Raw genomic sequence first — 12,196 nt, 5'->3', positions numbered from 1 at the left:
TTACCTCCATTCCTCTTGCAGCAGAAAAGTTTATTTTTTCTCCCCTAAACTAGTGTTTGTGTAGCACAGCTTTTAAATTCCACCTTGGAATTTGTATCTACGTTTTAGTGACAGATGAATAATCTCTTTACTGTGCTATAGAGTACAAGCAATTCTGCCTCCAACAGCAAACCAATCTGATTATTGCAGAGCCTGAAAAATAACCTGTCAGTATGCTGCTTCTTTAATGTGGTCGAAGGACTAGCCACTTACATTTTTTTTTCAGTTGGTGAAAGCCAATCCTAGAATAATTTCTACTGATGATACACTGACATCTATTGACTAAGACAGAGCTTCTCAACTATGTGCTCTGCTGCTGCTGAAAGCAGACACTGCCTCCCTTGGATCTTCAACAGCTGGACCATTTTTAAAAATATTTCATTAGAAAAAATGACACTTCTTTTCAGATGGGTTAAATTGAACACTGGCAGTCAGAATAGTGCAGAGGCACTAATATCACCAAGAACCAGGGCGCTCATAGAAGCAGGGATAATGAAGAGGATAGAATAAAGCCTAGTAGCCATAGCAATCGTAGCCACTCCTATCATTCCAACAGTGAAGAAAGATGGCTCCCTCCGGATTTGCAGTGATTTTAAAGTCACTGTCAACACTGTGTTGTGTGCAGAGCAATACCTGCTTCCCCGCATCGATGACCTCTTCACGGGTCTGGCTGGGGGACAAAAGTTCAGTAAGATTGATCTGAGTCAAGCGCATTTACAGATGCACGTTGATGAAAAGTTCCAAGAGCTGTTGACTATTGTGACTCATAAGGGGCTTTATCGATACTGTCCCTACCCTTCAGAATAACGTCTGCTCCTCCCCTGTTCCAGAGGGCTATGGACCAGATCTTGTGTGGCTTGCCAGGAGTTCAGTGCTATCTGGACGACATCCTGGTCACTGGAAGGAATGAAGAGGATCACTTAAAGAATTTAGAGGCTACCCTACAAAGACTGGAAGAATATGGCCTACGAGTCCGCAAACACACATATGAATTCTTCCAGCCCTCTGTTGAATATTTGGGACACATCATTGATGCTGAGGGTCTTCAGAAGGCCCCTGAAAAAGTTAAGGCTATTGTGAAGGCTCCACCGCCTCGAAATGTTAGCCAGCTGCGCTCGTTTCTAGGACTATTGAACTATTATGGAAAGTTCATCTCACAGTTAGCCACACTGCTAAAACCACTTCACGAACTCCTTGGGCAGAATAAGACCTGGAAGTGGACTGAAGCCTGTAATGTTGCATTTAACAAAGCCAAGGATGCATTGCTAAATTCTGAAGTTCTAACACACTTTGATCCATCCTTACCCCTACAATTGACCTGCAATGCCTCCCCTTATGGAGTGGGAGCAGCCGTGTCACACATTATGCCTTCGGGAGAAGAGAGACTTATTGCTTTTGCTTCACGCACTCTAAGCAAAGCAGAAACTAACTATGCCCAAATCGAACACAAGGCATTGGGAATCGTTTTTGGAATTCGGAAGTTTCATCAGTACCTGTTTGGGTGGAAGTTTACTCTTCTTACAGACCATCGACCTCTGATGTCAATTTTTGGACCCTATGCAGGCATTTCCCCATTAGCTGCTAGTCATATGCAACACTGGGCATTGTTACTTTCAGCGCACACATATGAAATCAAATATCAGAAATCCACTCTGCATGGCAATGCAGATGGTCTCTCACGGTTGCCTTTGCCAATCAAACATGAAGATACTGCCCAAAAGGAAATCTTCTACTTTGAACACATAGAGAATACACCCATCACTGCTATTCAGATAAAGAAGGCAACTCGCGTTGACCCAGTATTGTCCCAAGTTATGGACCTGGTGATGCATGGGAAATCTCGACAAACCTGTCCGGTCTCACCCAACCTTGTTACCTACATGTCCAGGAGGACAGAATTATCAATCCAATCTGGTTGTTTGTTGTGAGGGAGACGTGTCATTATGCCACCACCAATGAGATCACAGATGTTAGAACAGCTGCATTCTGGTCACTGTGGAATAGTGCGCATGAAAGAAATTGCACTAAGCTATTTTTGGTGGCCTGGATTGGACAGTGCTATTGAAGAGAAGGCAAGAGCTTGTATGTCATGTCAGGGTGTCAGGAATGTACCCCAGTAGGCGCCCCTACACCCATGGGACTGGCCTGAAAACCTTTGGCAACGTGTTCATGTTGACTTCGCTGGCCCCCTTGAAGGAAGCATGTTCTTGGTGGTGGTAGATGCCCTTTCTAAATGGCCAGAAGTCTCTATAATGCAGTCCACTACTGCAGAGAATACTATCCAAAAACTACGGGGACTCTTCCGTCATTTCAGTCTGCCAGAACAACTTGTGAGCGACAACAGATGGCAGTTCATCTCTCGGGAGTTTCAAAATTTTACTAAGGCAAATGGGATACACCACATCACTTCAGCACCATATCATCCATCAAACCAATGGATTAGCTGAAAGATTTGTGCAGACAATGAAACAAGCTTTGAAATCAGCAAAGGGACAACACTCCATTCAAAAGCATCTGGATACCTTCTTACTTTCCTACAGAAACACATCTCATGCTACAACCAAGGCATCCCCAGCCTTTCTAATGATGGGACGACAGCTGTGCACTTGCTTTGATCTGCTGAAACCTTCTGAACCCAGACAAATTGTGCAACGTCAGCAGCAATATCAAGTCATCAGACATGCACCCAGAGCAAAAGACCGAACCTTTAGCTCAGGACAGCCAGTTTTGGCTCAGAATTATACTTCTGGAGCTAAATGGGTCCCTGCCATGATCATCACTCAAACAGGACCTGTTTCCTACACAGTCCAGACTGCAAAGAATCTCACCTGGCAGCGACATGTAGATCAGCTGTTGCCAGGTCATGCCAATCGTCAGGACACATCTTCAGTTGAGTTGTCTGACTTCACCCCTTCTGGCGAGACACCGAGTCAAGAATCCCCTGTTCCTGACTGTTCTCCTCCATTACTGCCGGCGGCTGAGATACCCCCTTACCCAGAACAAGCTGATGCCACCTCCTCACCCATTCATGCTACGAACCCTGAGCCCATTGTCAGGCCAGCGCCCAAGGTACTTTCAGGTGCAACAACACCAGAAGTTCACTGTAATCCACCTAGAGACAGAAGACCCCCTCAATGGCTGGATCTTTAGCTAGGGCGAACCCACGGTTATGGGGCAAAATAATCCCCTGGGTTTAGCCGGGAATGGAGGCAGTCTACCCTCCTTCTCTAGTTTAGTGTTTGTTTTATTTAGGGGATGTTCTTATTAAGGGGGGAGGAGTATGTTGTGTATTTGGTTGTTGTGGTAATAGCACCTTGTTGTTGCTATGGCAACTGAGTTAGATTATTAGGGGATAGCCCAGCCAGTTTTGGCTGGTTTGGGTAGTTCAGTGTGTGAAAATTAACATCTGCTTTCATGGCTCTCAGATCTCTGTGTCTCAAGTGATTTCTTCCTAAACTTGCTGCCCCCAAGGATACAACAGATATAGTTCAGGTTCGACAAATCAATATTTTTGATGAAAACACATGATATCAAAATATTCCTGACCAGCTCTACTGCGAGAGACTGGGGAGTCTGATGTGGCTGGAGGCAGGAAGGGCCCAGCAGCCATGAACGTCACAGGCTCTGGTAGGACATTGGGACAAGGCTGTGAATATGGAGCAGGAAATAATAGATACACTCTCACATGGAAAGATAGGCCATAGAATGGCCAACAGAGCTATCACAGTGACAAGGATGGGAAGAAGGATAAAGAATCAGAGTGCACATAGGAAAGAATTGCTTCAGATACTGGGTGATGGCCTTGAAACATGAGGACACTAGCACTGGGGTGGGAGGAGATGTTTAAGTAAGAGACAAGCCAGTGGAAGCCATAAGAAAATCCCAGGAAATGAATCCTGCTGAGACGGTGAAAAAAGGATGGATGAATGAACTTTCTAGCACAGGGGTGACCAACCTGTGGCTCTGGAACCGCATGCAGCTCTTCAGTGGTTAGTATGCAGCTCCTTACCTAGGCACTGATTCCGGGGCTGGAGCTATATGTGCTGGGGGATGCTCACTGCTCAACCCCCTGTTCTGCCCCAAGCCCGGCCCCCACTCCACCCCTTCTCCTAAGCCCCTGCCCCTTCCCCTAAGCCTTGCATGACCTTGCTCCTTCCCCTCCCCCCATAGCCTCCTGTGCACATGAAACAGCTGATTGTGGTGGGCAGGGGGAGGGAGGAGTAGGTGCTGATTGGTGGGGGCTGCCAGCAGGCGGGAGGCACTGGGAGCTGGGGAGCCGATGGGGGGCTGCTGACATATTACTGTGACTCTTTGGCAATGTACACTGGTAAATTCTGGCTCCTTCTCAGGCTCAGGTTGGCCACCCCTGTTCTAGCAGAAGCCAAAGATGCAGCCGTGCATGTCTGGCCTGCGTTACACTTGGAACAAGAGTTTTGGATCAGAAAGCTAAGGCCAAAGGAAAGCATGGTCTTCCACAATCAGAGAGGTCCCCAGAGTGGGAGATATCTTAGGCTTTAGGATCACCATGTGGCACACAGTAGGAGAGCACATAGAAGAAGCCATTACTGGTCAGTTTGGAGCAAGGATTGGAGCAAGTCATGCCAATGAGACACACACAGCAGCTGGTTGAACAATCTGACCACATGCCATTTCTGCACCCAAGCAAGGCAAGTGGTGATGCTGAGAGTGAGTTATGAGCTCAGAGGATGACTGTACAGGGCAGCTCATTGGATCCCCTTCTGGTTTAACTGTGGATACAGAGTAGCAACCTTTTCAGATGAGAAACTAGTGTAGCAAGCCTGCTGAATCTTTACTGGGTAACACATCCAATTCTTAGGAAGGGGAGTGACTTAGATCAGCATCCAGCCAGTAGTGGATAAGGAAGTGAGGGCACAGACAGGATCAGCAACTGGACCTGGTAGATGGAAGGTGAAGTGTGTGCATAGCAGCCTTAGACCTGGCTGTGGAGAGAAAGTTGCATTAGAGTTGGGCAGCCACAAATCAAGTCTGGAAGAGCTGGGAGCAGGAAAGGCAGAGATACAAGGTGCCCAAAGGAGCTATTGAGGAGCAGCTGCTGCAGAAGAGTTAGTGCTGGGGGATAGAGCAGGCTGGCCAATGGTTTAGGAGCTAGACTAACAGAAGATAAGGGGAAGCAGAGAACAAGGTATGAGAAGAGCCTCATATAGGTACCACAGGGGGGAGTGGGGAGCATCATGCAGTCCATCTATCACCTACATGAGCAGAAGTCACACACCCAGCAAAAGACATAAACCAACGGTGTAACAAGGCACAGGGAAACCACATGGGAAGACCCTCAACATGACCACTAGGCACCATCCAGAGCACCAGATGGGCAACCAAGCTCAGGACTCTGAGACCAAGACTCATTCACTGACTCTGTCTGACGTGGCTGGATATAAATAGTCAGCTTGTATACTAGACCCCAGAAATCCTGAAACTTGTACACTTTTGGCCTTCCTCCCATGGGGATATGGAAATCCTCTGCCTTTCTTTTTGTAACTGCTCCCTAAGACTTGTGTCCTAGGGTATTTGCATACTGTCTTTCCTGCCAGACCTAGTAAAGAATCCTCTTTTAGTTAATAGAAATGGAAGAGTGTTTACTGGGAATTCCCAAGGGCTGGAGCTGGTAGGGGCAGTGCTTGGAGTGGGCATAGAGCTACTTTCTTGTAAGACACACTACCAGATATCTAGACAGTAACACTCTGCAGCAAGTTGACTACAAACTACCTCACCCAGACAAAGTAAAAGTAGTTGGATTCTTCCAAAGCTCACGCAGTCTGGTTCAAACAACCACAGAAGTCCAGGGAAGCAAAGTACTAAGGGCCCTGACAGTACAAGACATACAACAGTTCTGTGCCACTGAGTTCAGCCAAGGAGAGAGGATAGGTTAATCAAGCCAGCCATTTCCCTTCTTACCTCTGTTAGGATATAGATATTCAGACCTGTCTGTAAAGGCGTAGGCTTTAAGAATGTAGGTATATGTTTATCATTTAGCTGGTTATAGAGGTATAAAAGAAAGAATCAGAATCACTGTTTGCTTGTGTAAGGGCCTTCTCTCACTGTGACAGACTGAGGCCCTCTTCTTAGAATCATAGAATATCAGAGTTGGAAGGGACCTCTGTAGGTCATCTAGTCCAATCCCCTGCCCAGAGCAGGACCAATCCCCAACTAAATCATCCCAGCCAAGGCTTTCTCAAGCCTGACCTTAAAAACTTCTAAGAAAGGGGATTCCACCACCTCCCTAGGTAACGCATTCCAGTGTTTCACCACCCTCCTAGTGAAAAAGTTTTTCCTAATATCCAACCTAAATCTCCCCCACTGCAACTTGAGACCATTACTCCTTGTCCTGTCATCTGCTATCACTGAGAATAGTCTAGATCCATCCTCTTTGGATCCACCTTTCAGGTAGTTAAAAGCAGCTATCAAATCCCCCTTCATTCTTCTCTTCTGCAGACTAAACAATCCCAGTTCCCTCAGCCTCTCCTCATAAGTCATGTGTTCCAGTCCCCTAATCATTTTTGTTGTCCTTCGCTGGACTCTCTCCAATTTCTCCACATCCTTCTTGTAGTGTGGGACCCAAAACTGGACACAGTACTCCAGATGAGGCCTCACCAGTGTCGAATAGAGGGGAACGATCACGTCCCCCGGTCTGCTGGCAATGCCCCTATCTATACATCCCAAAATGCCATTGGCCTTCTTGGCAACAACGGCACACTGTTGACTCATATCCAGCTTCTCGTCCACTGTAACCCCTAGGTCCTTCTCTGCAGAACTGCTGCCGAGCCATTCGGTCCCTAGTCTGTAGCGGTGCACTGGATTCTTCCGTCCTAAGTGCAGGACTCTGCACTTGTCCTTGTTGAACCTCATCGGATTTCTTTTGGCCCAATCCTCCAATTTGTCTAGGTCCCTCTGTATCCTATCCCTACCCTCCAGTGTATCTACCTCTCCTCCCAGTTTAGTGTCATCTGCAAACTTGCTGAGGGTGCAATCCACATCATCCTCCAGATCATTAATGAAGATATTGAACAAAACCAGCCCCAGGACCGACCCTTGGGGCACTCCTCTAGATACTGGCTGCCAACTAGACATGGAGCCATTGATCACTACCCGTTGAGCCCTACAATCTAGCCAACTTTCTACTCACCTTGTAGTACATCCATCCAGCCCATACTTCCTTAACTTGCTGGCAAGAATACTGTGGGAGACCGTGTCAAAAGCTTTGCTAAAGTCAAGGAATAACACGTCCACTGCTTTCCCTTCATCCACAGAACCAGTTATCTCATCATAGAAGGCAATTAGATTAGTCAGGCATGACTTGCCCTTGGTGAATCCATGCTGACTGCTTTTTTTGTTCTGCTTGTGAATTTTTCCTTTGCTGGAGGGAGGTTTATTCCTGTTTTTTATAACTTTGAAACTACACCTAGAGGAAGTTCTGCCATGTTTTTGAATCTTTTGTTACCCTGTAAAGTTATTTTCCATCCTGATTTTACAGAGGTGATTTTTACTTTTTTTTAAATAAAATCCTTCTTTTAAGAACCTGGCTGATTTCTTTATTGTCCTAAGACCCAGGGGTTTGGGTCTGTGATCACTTTGTAACCAATTGGTTAGGATATTATTCTCAAGCCTCCCCAGGAAAGGGGCTGTAAGGGCTTGGGGAGCTATTTTGGGGAATAGGAACTCCAAGTGGTCCTTTCCCTGATTCTTTGTTAAATCACTTGGTGGTGGCAGCATACCCTGCAAGGGCAAATAATTTGTGCCTTTGGGAAGTTTTAACCTAAGCTGGTAGAAATAAGCTTAGGGGGTGTCCGGATTCCTTTCCCACTCTGAACTCTAGGGTACAGATGTGGGGACCCTCATGAAAGACCCCCTAAGCTTATTCTTACCAGCTTAGGTTAAAAACTTCCCCAAGGTACAAACTTTGCCTTGTCCTTGGACAATATGCTGCCACCACCAAGTGTTTTAAACAAAGAACAGGGAAAGGACCACTTGGAGTTCCTATTCCCCCAAAATATCCCCCCAACCCCTACACACTCCCTTTCCTGGGGAGGCTTGAGAATAATATCCTAACCAATTTGTTACAAAATCATCAAGGACCCAAACCCCTGGATCTTGGAACAATGGAAAAATCAGTCAGGTTCTTAAAAGAAGGATTTTATTTAAAAAAAAAAAGAAATGTAAAAATCATCTCCGTAAAATCAGGATGGAAAATACTTTACAGGGTATTCAGATTCAAAACACAGAGGATCCCCCTTTGGGCAAAACCTTAAAGTTACAGAAAACAGGAATAAACCTCTCTCTTAACACAGGGAAAATTCACATAAAACAAAAGATAAACTAATCCGCCTTGCCTGGCTTACCTATACTGGTTGGAATATTGGAGACTTGGATTAGGATGGGTTGGAGAAGATGGATTTCTGTCTGGCCTCTCTCAGTCCCTAGAGAGAACAAACACGTAAACAAAGAGCACAAACAAAAGCCTTCCTTCCCCCAAGATTTGAAAGTATCTTGTCCCCTTTTTGGTCCTTTGGGTCAGGTGCCAGCCAGATTAGCTGAGCTTCTTAACCCTTCACAGGTAACAGGATGTTGCCTCTGGCCAGGAGGGATTTTATAGCACTGTATAGAGAAAGGTGGTTACCCTTCCCTTTATGTTTATGACAGGCGGTCTTTCATGCGGGTCCCCGCATCCTTACCCTAGAGTGGGGAGTGAAACCTGACAGGTTTAATGTTACTCTGGTTAACTACCAATCACTAATCATTTTAGCAGAAAAAACAGCTATTCTGAGGTTGTGAACAGAGCTTGAGTACAATACTGCAGCCTTAAAGGAAATGTATACACAAGTCAGTAAGGCCACTTTTAAATACACAGAAAATATATTTATGGGAAAAGATACCATGGGGTCTGTAGGAAAACATTTTTTCCCTTTCAATTTGATAAGCCAAGAAATGCTGGAAATCATTTAGAAATTCTCCAGTTTTATAACTAATCCCTTTTAGTGTTCTCAATATGAACCTTTCATAACAGTGAATAAAATCTAAGAACACAAAGCAGATAGTGTCACTTTTTGGTTAAATGGTTTCCAAGCTTCCTTTAGGACTTAGGCATGAATAGCCTTGTGTATTACACATAAGAGGCTCCTATAATTTTGTTGCTGAACTGAAAAGGATAGTCTTCCAAGGATTGTCTGTACTACAAAGAAAAATTCATAGTTAAGGTAGAACAAGTTAAAAATTATTTGAACTGAACCTACGAATTTTAGCTGGAAAGAGTACAGGGCACTTTCTTCCTGTTAAACTCAAAGAGTCATTCAAACCTAGTCAAGCTTAAAGCTCACAACATTAAACTGTAATGTTCTAAAGAGAGAAATGATAATGTCTCAAATGTGAACCCCTCCCCAGGAAATACTGGAGAGTGAAATATACTTCTGCTTTGGGTGAAATGGCTTTACATAGGGCAACATACCTACAATTTCTGATTGCACATAAGCCCATGTGGTACATGAAGGATGCTGACTTTTTCCCCCTCTCTCCTAGCAAAGGGCAGGCAGCTCAAGCTCTTTACTGACTCTTGGGATTGATTTAATGAGGCTCTTCTTGATGCAGGTCGACAATCACCATTCTCTGCCATGTACATTCAATTTCAGAGATAATTCAATAATTAACTTCCAAAGCTTTTATGTCCATTTTTATGTAATTACATATGCTCCAGCAGAATGACTTTTGCAGTGATAAAAATCTATAGATCCTACAGGAACAAAAGCTCTCAGTGAATTTTGCGGAACTCAGCTGCTCTGAGCAGTGTTCATTATCCTCTATATTATAACACAGGACAGGACAGGAAATGCTGTCTGTTTAGAAAATATAGAGGAGAATGGGGGAAGACAGCAGAAAGAAGGAACACTGCTTTTATTAATCCACCAATTAAAGTGCAGATCCAAAAACAAACTTTGTAGCAATTAAAATTGTTACCTTTGAAGCAGATACTCTGACTTGGATGTTTGGGACCTGAGCGCTAACAACCAGAAGAAAATAATGTATATTGAAAACAGGGCTACATGTAACTTGGGCTCCCTCCCATACTCCACTCCTAAGACCTTGAGTTATAAATTATTCAGGGGGAGTGGTCATAATAGCTACTTCCAACCAATGACAATGCTTTTTCATCTTCAAAGCTCTTGATAAACATTAGGGGCACACAGCACCATTAAGGCTCTGGCTATGACCTCGTTCAGGCACTGCACAATGGCTTCTGGAGTGCTGTAACATGCAGAGGCAAATGGGAATGTTATTGCATAAAGGAGAGCAGCACACGTTCATTTCTGGAGCAAGTCAGCTCTCCTGGCAGCTCCTGGGGCTGCAGGGTCATGACCCTACCTCCCCATTTGGAATGGTGTGCTGCTAGCAACACAAGCCCTGCAATGTCACTGTACTCAGGTGAGTACCGAGATTGCGACTGGTCTGGTCCCTACTTGTGGCTGGGGCCTCGTGGGGTTTTTTGTGCTCTCTCCCATCTTGTGCACTTCACATCATGATTTGAAGACTTCAAGTTACAGAGAATCAACTTACTAGCTGGGGACTCTGTATTTCCATTACAGAATCCAACCGCCATCTTTCAGGTTATAATGTATGTGATTGTATTTCTTCCTCTCACAGAAGACATTTCTAGTCACTATTACCTTTGAACGAGCCCACTCTGTAAATATTATCTATATCAACTGAAGCAGGAAGTCACAATGTCAGATAACATCTCTGAGCATCTGGACAGCATCTACAGAGAGCAAACACCTGCTCCTGGCAAAATCTCATTCTGGTGCCCCCAGAAGGTACAGGTAGCGACGGATTCTAATCAGAATAAAGTATAAAAATAAAATGGGGCACCGGCAGTGCTATTTCATTTCTGTAATGGTTTCAGGGGAACAGTTACAAAGCTGGTTTAAATGGGCAAAATGGTGTTACAACGAAAGAAAAACAAGGTATCAGCCAACAAGTTCAAACACTATATTTAAATGGTAAAACAGAATCAATAGCAATTAAAGAAATAGCCCCCCTCATGTGTCCTTTGTACCTGCCAATTTCAATAAGGAGGCAGGGGGCTGTATCGCTCTGTTCAACTCTGCTGTCCTGAGAGAAAACCAAGAAACTGGCCTGAGTTTTGGCCTTCCCGCCCTCTGCCTCATTGCTAATTTCAGCCCAAACAACTCTGTTTTTATTATTCCCATAAATTTTATGGTATGGGGAAAATCCGACAAAAAACAGAGTAATCCTGCACCTCTATGAATAGCCCACACAGAACCATGGCATCATGGAGTACTCAATCTGGCAGAAGTAACCCTCCCTCTCAAATACCTTTAGCCTTCAGAGAGGATGACATTGGGATCCTCTACTTTTGGGAAGGCTGGAGGGATGTGTGTGTATGACATTACCCAGAGTACAATCTGGCCTGTTGAACACCTGTGTCCCCTTAATCTCTAGCAGGGGGTGCCTTTCACACTGCTTTGCTGTCAGAATTTCCAGTTCTGCCCTGCGCACACAGCCTTCAGCATGCAAATTCACTACCAGCTAAATACATGAGCACTCTGACCAGCCACTCATGATGTATCATTATCCTGTTAAAATATGTGTGGCAACACTATATACAAAGTTATAAGATTCTACTGTATGATTGTCACTGAAATACGCTGTAATTCTGGGTAACACCCACAAACCAGTTTTTCTGCAACGAAGATACACTAGCAGATAATGACTTTTCAAATGATCCCTCACAAGGCATACTTTGTACAAAGTTTGTCATAGTCTTGTAAAAGTGGTGACCATAATAGTATAGACTGTCAGTGTAAAAGAGCATCTTCTCTCCCCTCTCCAAGAAGCCAAAGGATGGAGGCAGCAATTTCACATTTTCACTGATCACCCCACCTCCCAGGAGGAAGGAGAGAAGCAGTTGAACAAAGAGAATGTAAGCAGCACAGAACCATTTTTTAGCCCTTGCGACATTTGTGTGGAACTATGTAATCAAGCAAGTACCTAACTTTAAGCATGTCAGTACTCCTATTGACTTCAGAGGGATTAAATGCTTAAAGTTAGACATCATGGTGAATCAGAGCCTTATTCAGTATCTCCCTAGTGCTGGCTGAGGAAGTCC

Source organism: Natator depressus, chromosome 2 (genome assembly GCF_965152275.1).
Source record: "Natator depressus isolate rNatDep1 chromosome 2, rNatDep2.hap1, whole genome shotgun sequence".
NCBI lineage: Eukaryota > Metazoa > Chordata > Testudines > Cheloniidae > Natator > Natator depressus.
The sequence above is the reverse complement of the archived record's forward strand: the minus strand, read 5'-3'. Positions refer to the sequence as shown.